We start from the raw sequence: 15019 nt of genomic DNA, 5'->3' as shown, positions 1-15019 counted from the left end.
AAGACCAAGGCAGGTTGGAGCACTGCAACATGTCCAGCCCACCCTGGAAGAATTTGGGGCATTCCACTCCAGGAGGTCAATGTCCAAACAGCAGGCCAATAAAATGACCAGACTTATTGGACAGTTCATTGCTTTTGGAGGGGCATCCTTCTCCATGATTGAAGGGGAGCCTTTCAGGGCTGTGGCTCCACAATACACAGTTCCCTCACGTTCCACTTTTAGTAGGAATATTGCCCCACTCACTGTATCGGTCCTGTGTTTCAGCAGTGAAAGAGGAGCTTTCCAAGGCTGCTGGTCAATGTGTACATTTCACAACAGATTTGTGGAGTGCACCTAGCGGGCAGCATGCCTTTCTTTCCTTGACAGCAAACTGGTGGCAGCCCGGTGTGTCTAAGGAAGCTTCTGCAGAAGGCTACCGATCATTCCTTCTCCATGCAGAAGTGATGGATCAAAAGCACACTTCCAAAAATATTCTGCATGCAATAAGGAAAATGTTTTGCCTTTTCGGTAGGAGCAAAGGCTGGCACCAATGTTGAAGATGGGTTTGTGGTAACTGACGGAGATGCAAACATGGCGAAAGCGCTGCAAGATGTCATATTGTTTGCGTGCGCTGTGCAGCCCACATCATCCATCTTAAAGTCAAGTCAGCAACGTCAGAAGGAAGTAATTTAGCAGCAGCAGTGATGCACGCAGACAACCCCCGCTGCTAGCCACACCTCCTTCCGGCAGCAGCGGAAGTTGTCTACGCCAATCGCACGCTAGTGATGTCCGGATCATGAACGAATCGTTCATTTGATCCGGTTCTTTTTAGTGATCCGGATGAATCGGTTCAGTAGACTGAACGATTCATTTGTAGCGGTTCAGTCTGTGAATCATGCAGCTGTAACCTGATCCTAGAGCTGTGAGTCATCTGCAGAGCACTCAGACACAGACTCTGGGGTCAGGTTACAGCTCATTAATTCACAGAGGAACGATGACTCATAGAGTCAGAGAGTCGTTCAAAGAGTCGAATGATCCGAAGAGTCGAATGATCCGAAGAGTCGAATGATTCAAATCTTACAGGGATCTGGATCTTACAAGGATCCGAATCTTACAGAGATTCGAATCATTCAGAGAATATTACTGATACCATACTTTTATAAATAAATACATTAATAATGTTCACACTGCCCCCAGGATTTAGATTCCCTTGAGTTTGCCCCCCTTTACCTATAACTGCACCTACAGTTAACTTTATTAAATTAATTAAATTAACCCTCAGTCATCAGCATAAAATTAACCCTTATATCCCATCAACCATAACTGCCCCTGAAATTAACCGTAAAGATCCCATTAACCATAACGGCCCCTGAAATTAACCCTAAAGACCCCATTAACCATAACGGCCCCTGAAATTAACCCTAAATACTCAATTAACCATAACTGCCCCTAAATTAATTGCATGTACTCCAGATAAATTACCTAATAAATTGGTATAGTTGATGGGGTCTTTAGTGTTAATTTAGGGGCAGTTATGCTTAATGGGGTGTTTAGGGATAATTTAGGGACAGTTATGCTTAATGGGGTCTTTAGTGTTAATTTAGGGGCAGTTATGCTTAATGAGGTGTTTAGGGTTAATTTGGGGACAGTTATGCTTAATGGGGTCTTTAGTGTTAATTTAGGGGCAGTTATGCTTAATGAGGTGTTTAGGGTTAATTTGGGGGCAGTTATGCTTAATTGGGTCTTTAGTGTTAATTTAGGGGCATTTATGCTTAATGAGGTGTTTAGGGTTAATTTTGGGGCAGTTATGCTTAATGGGGTGTCTAGGGTTAATTTGGGGCAGTTATGCTTAATGGGGTCTTTAGTGTTAATTTGGGGGCAGTTATGCTTAATGGGGTCTTTAGTGTTAATTTGGGGGCAGTTATGCTTAATGGGGTGTTTAGGGTTAATTTGGGGGCAGTTATGCTTAATGGGGTGTTAAGGGTTAATTTTAGGGGCAGTCATGGTTGATGGGGTGTTAAGGGTTAATTTTAGGGGCAGACATGGTTGATGGGGTGTTTAGGGTTAATTTAATGGTGAGGGTTAATTTAATAAAGCTAGCTTAAGGTGCAGTTGCAGGTAAAGGGGAATGTAAATCCTGGGGGCAGTGATTATTAATGGATTATTTATAACAGTATGGTGATATTCTCTGAATGATTAGAATCCCAATGAAGGCAGAGAGTCGTTCAAAGATCCGGATCTTACAATGATCCGGATCTTACAATGATCCGGATCTTACAATGATCCGGATCTTACAGTGATCGGGATCTTACAGTGATCCGGATCACTGTAAGATTCGGATCCCTGTAAGATCTGAATCTTTGAACGACTCTCTGCCTTCATTGACATCACTGGAGGCAGGGGGGAGGATTCATAATGAAAGGGGCGGGGCCAATCGTTAGTGTGCCTGCACAGAGTTACTGGAAAACAGTAACTCCTGTGAGTCACACTGAGTGATCCGAAGATTCGGATCATGAATCGGATCATTTCAGTGAACGAATCGAAATGATCCGATTCACTTTAATGATCCGAACTTCCCATCACTACTGTACGCTGCCCCAGCTGCACACCGGGGACTCTGAAGTACCGGTAAGTGGGGCGGGGGGGTTGAGACAGGAGGATCCAGATCCCCTGCAGCTGCGATGCGCGCAGACCTTTCCCAGCTGTCAAAGATCAGAGTTCCCCGCACGGGGCTGATCTCTGACAGCCGGGGAATGTCTGCGCGATGCACGCAGACAACCCCCGCTGCTAGCCACGCCTCCTTCCGGCTGCAGCGTGAGTCTACACGCTGCCCCAGCTACATGACAGGAGACTCAGAAGTACCGGTAAGTGGGACGGGGGGGGTTAAATGGGGGGCATAAGGCATTTCTGGAGGCAGGGTGCTCTGTGAAATGCCTTTTAACCCCCTTAATGCCACTCTGCCTCCAGAAATGCCTTTTTAACCCTCTATATGCCACTCTGCCTTCTGAAATGCCTTAAACCTCCCTATATGCCACTCTTCCCCATAATATGCCTTTTAACCCTCTAAGTGCCAGAGTGGCATATAGGGTTGAATCCCCCTGCAGGGGATATCCTGTCCTCCGATGACCTTCCGGGTTACGTCAGCAGTGACGCAACCCGGAAGGGAATGCCCGATCGCGCGATCGGGCATTTGAAACTGCCCAATCGCACCATCGGGCAGTTTGAAATGTAACAGCTTTCCGGCTTTCATGCCGGAAGCTGTTACAGCAGATCGGACAGCAGAAAGCCGGGACAAACGACAGCCTGATATCCCGTGCAGCGGCAGGGATGTGTCCCTGACGCTGCAAGAAGGGCTGGACGTACCGGGACGTCCATTGGGGTTTCTTAATAGGCGTTTTTTGGACGTCCCGGTACGTCTATAGGGGATTAAAGGGGTTAAAAGTTTAGGAGGCGATCAACGATCACTTCCTAAACTTCAATGGTTTTGCTGAAATGCCTCAATCACGACCGCCACTGCGAGTGATTTTGCCACTCGCAAGATGGCCGGCGTCCTGTAATAAAATAACAAAGTTAGAAAAGTTCGCCAGAGGGTCTCCGGACCCTCTAGAGAACTCTGGTTCCACTTGCAGGTTGAATACAGGTACTGCATTCAACCATGCAAGTCAATGGAGCCCAGGTTTCTAATCACTATGTGATTAGTAAAATATGAAAAAAATAATTTAAAAAAAATATGAAAAAAATTGTAACATTTAAAAATTATTATGCATCAGAGAAACCATCCAGTCCCAGCCAAATGTATAAAAAATTCCAAAAAGAATAAAATAAAAAATAAAGTTTATTATTATGAGCAAGTGCTAAAATTAGCGCTGTATCTTCCCAAAAACCTTGACATGGAAAGAGTTAATGTAAAAGTATTTCTGTCATGGAATAAGTTTGTTTATTTGTTGTTTCCCTTTCTCCCATTAAGTGGCTGGTTGCCCTGGCAACTTTCCAATTCTCATAGTTGAGATTGGGCTATTCCTCCTCCCGTGCAACTTTTCTGTATTTAGTTTGTCCTGGGTGTTTTCCTGTTCACCTGAATCTCTCCTCTGTACGTTCTATCTCAGCAGCTTCTGTGAGTACAGGTTCTGATTTTCTTCTCCCTTGCAAGGCAATCCATTTTTACCTTCCCCTTGCAGAAGCACTTCCACCCAAACCAAAGCACCTTCTTCTAGAGAAGCACGTTTCCAACACTATACAAGTGCCTTTATTTCTGTGACTTTCCTAATAAAGCAAAGAAAATACAGAAAACTTTGTGTGCTTTTATAGGGAATGAGTTAAGCTATCTGACCTTATTCATATCCTGGCATTTGATATTCATATCCAGGCATCTGAACCTGCTGTTCCAGAATAATTTCAAATACCCAAGGGGTGTCTAATTTAAAAAAATGAATGGTTTGATGGGGTAAATTGGAGTGGCCGGGCCCTAAGACTCAAAAGACTATGCTTACTGAAGGGTATCGGTTTGACTGCTCAAGAGAATGGGTTGATTATCTAGGGGTCAGATTAAGGTTTGACTTAAAGAAAATTTTTATTAATTAAAAAACTCTCCCTTCTAATAGAAAGGATGAAATGGGTGGAGGTGTCCTGGCTTGGGAGAGTGAATTTGATAAAAACCTACTTGATTCCTAAAATATTGTATTTATTCAGGACTATACTACTTTGCGTCCCTGGGCCTGTTTTGGATAGACTCTCGAAATTACTTTTTTCATTTGTATGGAAATCTGGGAAACCTAGAATCAGTCAAGACATACCGTATTTGCTCAATTATAAGACAAGGTTTTTTTCAGAGCAAATGCTCTGAAAAATACTCCTCGTCTTATAATCGGGGACGTCTTATAATCAGACCTCAAATAGGTCTGACTATGAGACTAAGATCCAGATCCCCCGCAGCGTTGCCGGGGCAGCGTGTAGACGTCTACACGATTTGCGTAGACAACTTCCGCTGCAGCCCGAAGGAGGTGCGGTTAGCAGCGGGGGTTGTCTGCGTCCATCGCGCAGACCTTCTCCGGCTGTTGGAGATCAGAGTTCCCCGCACCGGTGCAGGGAATTCTCTCTCACAGTCGGTGCGGGGAATACTCTCTGACAGTCGGGGAAGGTCTGCGATGGACGCAGACAACCCCCGCTGCTAACCGCACTTCCTTCCGGCTGCAGCGGAAGTTGCCTACGCGAATGGCGTAGACGTCTATCCGCTACGCTGGGGAGTCAGAAGCACCGGTATGTTTGGGGGGGGGTGTTCAATGGGGGGCATAAGGCATTTCTGTAGGCAGAGTGCTGTATAAAATGCGTTTTAACCCCCTTAATGCCACTCTGCCTCCAGAAATGCCTTATACCTCCCTATATGCCACTCTCCCCATAATATGCCTTTTAACCCCCTAAATGCCAGAGTGGCATATAGGGGTATAAGGCATTTCTGGAGGCAGAGTGGCACATAGGGGGTCAAAAGGCATATCATGGGGCACAGTGGCATTTAGAGGGTTAAAAGGCATATCATGGGGCACAGTGGCATTTAGAGGGTTAAAAGGCATATCATGGGGCACAGTAGCATATAGGGGTTAAAAGGCAATTCTGGGCAGAGTGACAAGCCTGGAGGCAGATGTGCATAACTGGGGAGCAGGTTGGAAGATTAAAGGAAATAAAAACAACATATTTTTCTCAATCATAGCTTTTATTAAAAAAAAAACTAGTTTACATAGTTTACATGAATTAACATTTAATGGTAAAACTTTTTTTTCCTATAGGGTCGTCTTATATTCAGGGGTTTTTTTTCTTTTTTTCCTAAATTAATATTCAGATTTTGGGGGGTCGTCTTACAATCGAGCAAATACGGTAATTACAATAAGCTGTAGATACCTGGGTTTAGGCTTCACAGATATAAGAATGCTACATGAAGCCTCAATGTTTATCCATGTACTTCATTGGGATGTTAAAAAAGACAATCATTTGGGCTGGATTTATTGCGAACACAATCAGACAACAATTTACTAACCCTATTATAACTGATGCAATAAAAACTAGTTGTAAGAACAGGGCCTCATTAGGTATACAAGAGGAATTCACTGTTTATACACCTATAAATGTATTAAAATACTTTATTCAAGATATAGACTTAACGAACTGGATGTCTAGTGGTATCCTCACATTTGGCGATTTAAAATCGAACGACTCTGTTCTGAGCTTTGCTGAAATTCAAACTAGAGTTCCCTTAGCAGATAAGGACCTGTTTTTATACTTGAGAGTGAAGCATTTTTTGAAATCCAAAATAATTTTTCCATCATCAGAATTGGATGTATTCTTTAGTAAACATCATAAACAAATCTTATTTCCAAAGTGACACGATACTTAGATACCCATAAAAATGATTTTATTCCTTCTTCAATAGAGAAATGGAGTGAATGTAAGATCTCTTTTCCCATGGAGTGTTGGTCAAACGTATGGCTACAAGTTAGGAAGGTGGTTCACTCAGTTAGTTTACACGTTTTATAAACTTCTCCACCAATGGTACTTGGTTCCCTCTTGCTTAAGTAAGTTTTATAACTCATCTCCTGTTGGAGATGTGGCCGAGCGGAAGGGACCCACTCCCATATTTGGTGGACATGCAGCAAATTGGAAAATATTAAGCTAGAAACTACTAAACTTCTCTCTTATATATTCAGAGCCAGTTTCGCTCTTCATTCTCAAACTTGGCTCTTTCATTTGGATTTACCTACCTCAAGCAATTCCTCTAAGCTTTTGGCAGACAACATATTGCTTGCTATAAAAATCTGTCTCGCTAGATGTTGGTGCAAAGAGGAGCGCCCCACTTGGATTGAGATTTTGAACCAAATTTCATTCCAATCAAATATGGAACGTTATTTTTACACTTTGAACCATACTCTTCATAAATATAACGATATATGGTCCCCCTGGTTTGAATATACCAAACCTAATGTTCTTTATAGATGGTCCTTTATCAGTTCTTAGGACTACACCCCTATGGGTTTAGTGCGCCAGTGACAACTCTCATTACACCCGAGAATGAGCTTTGGATGCCCTCTGAACACTGCTGCTGATTGTCTACGTCTTGGTTTCTCTAATAGAAGTCCAGTTGATACTTGTTCTATGAAGATTTGATATGATACTGTGTCGCTAATAACTGATCCTTGTATTCTGTCTGGACTTTTAACAAGATTCTATTTATGTATTTTTATTAGACTCGGGCGCCGGCCAACTGCGTTCAGTTCAGGCGAATATTCGTGTACATTCTTGGTGTTCGTTTTTTTTCTTCGTTTTTTGTAGAAGGGGTTAATACGGGGTTAACACGGCACGGACTACGTAGCAGCTTTGGCACCAGGATTTAAAATGTCCGTGCGAGCAACTCTATTGGTCGCCTGCAGGGGCCTCCTCTGCCATCAACCAATGAAGTACACCTGGGAAGTACAGAACTGGGGGTGGAGGAAGACCACCGCCGCCACGAGGTGGACCGGCACCCTGCGATGCGACCATGCCGCCCCCTCCTAGTGCGTACTATGGAAGTGCAGCAGCAAAGAGAGGTAGGTACATAACTGGACCTCCTCCTCAAGCGGGCCCTCCGGCTGCGCTCAGGACCAGGACAATCAGGGTGAGAAAGATGGAAAGTACGTATTTTGGCAGGTGCGTGAATGTGCTGTATTGTTCCCAGGAGCCTGCTTCACTGTACCCCTTCCAGTGGATGAGGTATTCCAACTGATCCCTCCTAATCCTGGAGTCAAGGATCCGTTGTACCTCATATTCCTCCTCACCACTGACTTCTATGGGACCTGGTGCTGATGCTTCAGAGATGCAGAGGGATCAGGAACCCACGGCTTTATGGGGGATACATGGAACACAGGGTGTATTTTATAGGTCCCTGGCAGCTGAAGGCGAACAGCAGCATGACCAACCATCTGCAGTGCTGAAAAAGGACCAATGAATTGGGGTCCGAGCTTCTTGGTAGGACAGTTGAGTCGGAGATGGGTGGTTGAGAGCCAGACTTTATCTCCTGGTTGATATCAAGGGGTTGAGGTATGGAGACTGTCAGCATATGTCTTTTATCTATGTTGGGCTCTTAGTAAATTGCGTCAAATTATTTTATAGGTATCTTAAGAGATCCCAGAGTCATTTGGTGGCCTCAGGTACAGCACAGGGTATGAGATCCCGGGAGCATGACTGGATGATATCCATAGTTGGAGTAGAAAGGCGAATAACCTGTGGCTTCTTGTATATGATTGTTATATAGATACTCTGCCGTGAGTAGTAGATGGGTCATCTTGTAGATAGGATACAAAACACCTTACTGTTCTATAATTTGATTGATGAGTTCTCTTTGTCCGTTGCTTTGGGGGTGAAAAGCGGTAATTCGGTTGACTTGAATGAGGTAAACTGGGTACCACGGTCCAAAGTAATAGTGTTGGGTAGTACGTGTAACCGAAAAATCTCCTTGATGAACAGAGTAGCTGTTTCTGAAGCCGTTGGTAAACCTTTAGTAGGTACAAAGTGTGCCATCTTGGTGAATTGGTCAACAATGCCAAAGATAGTTGTGAACCTTGGGCAGTCGGAAGATCTACGATAAAATCCATCGAAATGTTTACTCACTGTTGTTTGGGTACTGGAAGCGGTTGTAAAAGGCCTGCTGGTCTTAGACCTGATGACTTGGTGCTGGCACAGGTTTGACATCTGGATACAAAGTCATGTATATCCTTGCGCATGGAAGGCCATCGGAAATTCCATTTGATGGGGTCCTTTGTCTTTTTATAACCTCTGTGACCCGATAAGACAGTTGCATGATGTTGGTGTAGCACCCCATGACGGACCTGTGGTGGTACATATATGTTGGTAAGATGGTATAAAAGACCCTCACGCGGTAACAACTGGGGTATGTTAGGTGGCATAACATGTTTTCGAAGAAGATCCCAGAAGGAAGGATTAGTAGCTAGGAAGTGTCCCTGGCGTTGAATAGTCTCTTTATCATCCTCTGCAGTTGTTGATGGTTCGTATATCCGAGACAATGCATCAGCTTTGCCGTTCTTGGATCCTGGTCTGTAGATCAAAACGGCAGAAAAACATTGCCCAGCGGGCTTATCATGGTTTAAGGCATCTGGCAGAACAGATGTATTTGAGATTTCTATGGTCGTGTAGACGAATATGGGGAATTTTGTTCCCTTCAGATGCTGCCTTCCCTCCTCCAGTGCCAGTTTCATGGCAAGCAGTTCTCTATCTCCTACATCGTAGTCATTTGGAGAAAAAAGCTACCGGATGGAGTAGATCTCATTCTCATTGTCTTTGGGACAGTACCGCACCAACAGCAGATGCATCTACCTCCAGTACGAATGGTTTTGTAGGATCGGGAAACACGAGGATCGGGGCAGAGGTAAATAGCAGTTTTAGGTGGTCAAAAGCCTTTTGTGCTGATGAGGTCCAGAGGAAGTTATGTTCTTTTTTTGTCAGGAAGGTCAAAAGTTGTATGACTTTGGAGAAATCACGAATAAGTTTATGATAAAAATTGGCCATTGGGAGATAGCAATAGTCTTTTTATTGTCCATCATCAAACCTTGCGGTGTTAAAAGGAACCAGAGGAATTCCACAGACGTTGTATCAAATGTAAATTTTTCTAGTTTGGCATATAGTCCTTGTTCCCTAAGACGGGTAAGCACTTTGTGGATATGGGAATGATGTTCCTCCAATGAAGGTGAAAACACTAGAATATCATCGAGATAGACGACCATGAAGACATCGAGGTAGTCTCGGTAAACATCGTTGAGATAGTGTTGGAAAGTAGCCAGAGCATTGCACAATCCGAAAGGCATTACCATGTACTCGAAATGTCCGTAACGAGTTCGGAAAGCCATCTTCCACTCATCGCCCTCAAGGATTCTCACTTGTATGCCCCCCTGAGGTCTATTTTGGAATATACATGAGCGGAACTGAGGTGATCCAGCAGTTCGGTTGTTAAAGGTAGTGGGTATCTATTCTTGGCCGTTACGGCATTAAGAGCTTGGTAGTCCACACAAGGACGCAGGCCTCCGTCTTTCTTCCCCACAAAGAAAATCCTAGCGCCTGCAGGAGAGGTGGAGGGGCGAATGAAGCCTTTCTTTAGGGCATCATCAATGTATTCTTTTAGGTGTTTAGTTCTGGACATGACAGAGGGTATATGCAACCATAAGGTATAGGGGTGCCAGGAAGGAGGTCAATGGGGCAGTCATACTTGCGATGTGGCGGTAGTTGGTCCCTGCCCTTTTTTTCAAATACATCGGCAAACGGACTGTAAACCTCAGGAAGACCGGATGCTGTCCCCTCTTTATCAGTAGCATCCATAGTGGATAGCTGTGCGACCTGTTGTAAACAATATCCCATGCAATAGGAGGAAGGAAAGGACACAACATACCAGGACTCCAGTTTATACTGAGATTGTGGCGTCTGAGCCAAGGGAGGCCCAGTATTATGGGGAACAAGGGTGACTGGACCAAGTGAAATGTTAAATGTTCTAGATGCCCGGTTCCAAGACGTGTCTCCAAGGCCTCTGTTTCATGAATAATGGGACCAGAAGCCGAGGGATTGCCATCCACAAGATGTATATGGACATGGATCTTCTAAGAACAACGTGGTATTTGATTTAAGGTAGCAAAGGTCATATCCGTGAAATTTCCGCTGGCCCCAGAGTCTATCATAGCAGTGGTTGTTATAGCCCTTTCATTCCACTGTAACAGGAGAGAGACAAAAAGGTGAGGTGCGGTGTACCGAGATACTGGTAGACCTTTAGGTTGTGTAGATAGCAGCTTAGCTATAGGTCTAGAGGGCCGTTCAGGGCGGAGTAAGTGGTTAGCTTTACCGCAGTACAAACATAGGTGTAGAGTCCGTCTTCTAGCACGTTCAGCGGCAGTTAGTGGTCCTCTGAAGAGACCAATTTGTATGGGTTGATCAGTGCTCTGGGTAGGAAAAGGGATAGGTGGGGCGACTGGTCGATTAACCACTGGTTACAGGCGACGTCTTGGTGGACTGTATCCAGTGGCACGTTCCTGTCTGCGCTCCCGTAAACGTCTTTCTATCTGTATTGCAAGATCTACCAAGGCCTCCAGAGTAGGGGGTACCCCAATACGGGCTAGTTCATCCTTCAAGGCCTCGGAAAGACCCAGACAAAATTGATCAAGGAGATCGGCTTTGTTCCATGCTGTCTCCACAGCTGCCTGGCGGAATTCCGTCACATATTCCTTGATGGGTCTTCTACCTTGTCGGAGACGTCGTAGGGTGTTCTGTGCTGTGGAGGCTCTATGGGGATCATCATATAATGTCGCCATGGCTTGTTGAAAGGAGGTCCAGGAATCCAGAATTGGGATCCGCAATATATGGTGAGCCCATTGTTGTTGTTCCCCCGTAAGGAGAGTGATCACAGTATGCACTCTTATATGATCCATGCTCTAGGTTCTTGGCCGTAAAGTGAACATCACTTGACAGGCAGTAATGAAAGTCTGATACTGGGTTCTGTCACCTCCGAATTTCTCTGGAAATGAAACCCGTGGTTCAGGTGCTGCGGCGCCCTCAGGGTTAACTATCGGTTGTACCGGATGGTGGGCTGGTCCTGGAGCATAACGTCCGGAGCGTAGTTCACTTAACTGGTGGTGCAGGTCGGCTTGTCCAGCTTGTAACTCTTGTACAGTCTGTGTTAGAGCAGAGAGTTGTTGTGACATGGCATCAATGGCCTCAGCTAGTCCTGCGGATTCCATTATTAAGGCTCAGGTATTCTGTAACAACCTGAGAAGGTATCAGGAGTAGGAACCCGTTATGCAGGAGAGAGCTTGGAGACAATGAAGGAGGCACCACAATGTAGTGAAACCGAGAACAGGAACCAGTTCAAATGGTAATGGGTTAAACAGCAAATATAACTAATCCAGGTGACAGTCCAGGGGTGAAGGGCAGGCAGCAGACAAGAGCAATCCGGGTCACGGTCCAAGGGTCAGAGGCATGCAAGAAGTAATCCAGGTCACGGTCCAAGGGTCAGAGGCAGGCGTCAGACAAAAGGCAAAAGACCGGGTACAAACTGGGTCAAGAAGCAGGGTTTACAAGGACAGGACAATAGCAGCAGGAAGACACGGAATGCAACTAAGCAGCTCTGAATACCTGAGCACCGCCATCATGGTTCCAGAGTCTTTTATAGGACTGGCAGGCACCTCCCCCGTAGCTCCACCCCTCGCTTCTTCCAGCAACAGAGGGGTTAATGAAGAAACACTGACCCCTGCCTGTTCGGACAATGAAGGGGTCCTCTATTAACAGCTGCGCCTCCTCATCACTGCGGTCTCCAGCTCCCTGTGAGGGCGCAGGGAGTGAATAACTGGGGGTGGAGAAAGACCACCGCCGCCACGAGGAGGACCGGCACCCTGCGACGTGACCATGCTGCCCCCTGCCATGGAGGTGCGACAGCAACGAGAGGTAGGTACGTGACAGGTAGATAGTGAGAAAGAGGGTAGTAAGGGAAGGGAGAGAATTAATGAATTTGTGGGAATGCATTAATGAATATGCGTAAATGATTTGGGTGAATGAGTGAGAGAATGAATGATTGTGTGAATGAATTATGTGAATGAAAGTGTGAGTTAATGAGTGACTGTAAATGGTTTTGTGTGTATCATAGATGTATAACTGTGGAAAGGCAAAGATGGCACAAGCAGAGTGTTTCAGCCTTGGGGACCAAGATGCCACAGGCAGAGTGTTTATGGGACAAAGATGGCATAGGACGGGCTGTTTGGGGACAAAGTTGACTCATGCTGGGCTGTTTGGGGATAAAGATGGCAAGTCCTATGTGTGTTATCTGGGTGCTGGTCATGTTCTATGAGGGCAGTGTGGACGCCAGGGTTGGCTTTGGGTTGTGCAGCCTATGATCTATGTCTGTATTTTAGGGGTTTTTATCTATACTTTTAATACTGAGTTTTTATGTGAATTCCAATTGATCTATGCCTGCAAAGCTGGGTTTGTGTGTTATTCTGTTGATCCATATCTGCTGTTATGTTTCCATACAGTATTTATGTATACTTGCAAATACAGGGTTTGCATGTCTTATTCAGTTGATCAATACCTGCAATGCTGTTTCCATGTGTTTATTTGATCTATATCCTCAGTGCTGAGTTTACATGTGATTTCCAGTTGATCCATACCTGCAATGCTGGGTTTGTGTGTTCTGGTGATCTATACCTGCAATTCTATGTTTCCTTACATTATTATTGTATACCTGCAAGTACAGGATTTGTATGTCTGATTCTATGCCTTCAGTGCTGAGTTCACATGTGAATTTCAATTGATCTTTACATGCAAAGCTGGGTTTGTGTGTTTATGTGTTACATAGTTACATATTCCATAAGGTTGACCTAAGTTCACCAAGTTCAATCGGATTTCTCCTTGGATCAAGAAGCTCTAAAATATTAATGTTATTCTATTTATAGCCCTGTATGTCATGCCTTTCTAAAAAAATATCCAGACCCCTTTTGAAGGCATCTATGTGTCACAAACATTAGGAGCCCAGGTGCAGGGGATACGAGGGGCTCTGTCTATGGTGGTACAACAATATATACAAAGAAAGTCACTCGACAGGAAGCCCTCTGGTTGGGGCACACACGGCAGGAAGCCCACTTGCAGGGCACACGGCAGGAAGCCCACTTGCAGGGCACACGGCAGGAAGCCCACTTGCAGGGCACACGGCTGGAAGCCCACTTGCAGGGCACACGGCTGGAAGCCCACTTGCAGGGCACACGGCAGGTTGCCCACTTGCAGGGCACACGGCAGGTTGCCCACTTGCAGGGCACACGGCAGGTTTGCCCACTTGCAGGGCACACGGCAGGTTGCCCACTCGCAGGGCACTCGACTTCACTCGACTCGAGTCCACTTAGTGGGGCGCTGGCCGCAACTCAGGAATAAATCAGGAAACAAAGCAGGAAGCAAATCAGGAAGCAAAGCAGGAAGCAAAGCAGGAAGCAAAGCAGGAAGCAAATCATGTGGTCCTCAAACGTTAATGTCAAGGCCCAGACTGCAGGGCTGGGCAGGTCTATGAAGGCTGTCTTGATCATGGAATCAACTGCAGCTGGACCTGATAATGAGTCAGAGTGGTTCTGAGTGGCAAGGGCGGCCACTAGTGGCTGGAAACATGAAATGAATAACGCAAAGTATAAACAAGTCCAGCCAGCGCATGGTGAAACGTTACACTGTGAGGCACGGAGGCCACCTCCTACCTCGTCCCGGGGACCGTCACACTTCGGACTTTCACCTCCTAACAGGTGTACAGGGGGGATGGAGACCTCAAGAGAGGGGGAGGGGTTCCTACCTGCCTGACCCTATATAAACCCTCCAGACACCTCACACAGTGCTAACTAGTTGAGCTATGTACATGTGCTATACCTGCTCTAGCAACCTGACGTCTACCTGTGCTTTGACCCTTTGGATTGTGACCCCGATACCGACTGTTTTCTGCCTGCCTCGACCTTTGGATTGTGACCCCGATACTGCTTGTTTGCCGCCTGTCTCAACCTTTTGGATTGTGACCCCGATACAGCTTGTTTGCCACCTGCCTTGACCCTTGGATTGTGACCCTGACTACTCTTTCTGCATTGACACTCGATACACGTCTGTCTGAACTTTTTTTGCTTTCGTTCCTGTGCTACGCTCCACAACCCGGCCTGACAGCATCTAATGTATTTGATAACACCACCTCCCTTGGCAGTGAATTCCATACCTTTATTGTCCTTACTGTAAAGTATCCCTTCCTTTGTCGTCTATGAAATCTAATATTAATTTATATATTGGCAGCGGGGTCTAATATTAATATATATTGGCAGCGGGGTCTAATATTAATATATATTGGCAGCAGGGGCCAATAATATATATTGGCAGCAGGGTCTAATATTTATATATATCGGCAGCAGGGGCTAATATTAAAGAAACTGCCAGTTTAGCTGTTATTTTGAAATCATATTTCAATCATAGTCTTTACTTCAAGATAAGTACATATTATGTAGTTAAAATGCAT

This window comes from Spea bombifrons, chromosome 10 (assembly GCF_027358695.1).
Source record: "Spea bombifrons isolate aSpeBom1 chromosome 10, aSpeBom1.2.pri, whole genome shotgun sequence".
NCBI classification, from domain to species: domain Eukaryota; kingdom Metazoa; phylum Chordata; class Amphibia; order Anura; family Pelobatidae; genus Spea; species Spea bombifrons.
The sequence above is the reverse complement of the archived record's forward strand: the minus strand, read 5'-3'. Positions refer to the sequence as shown.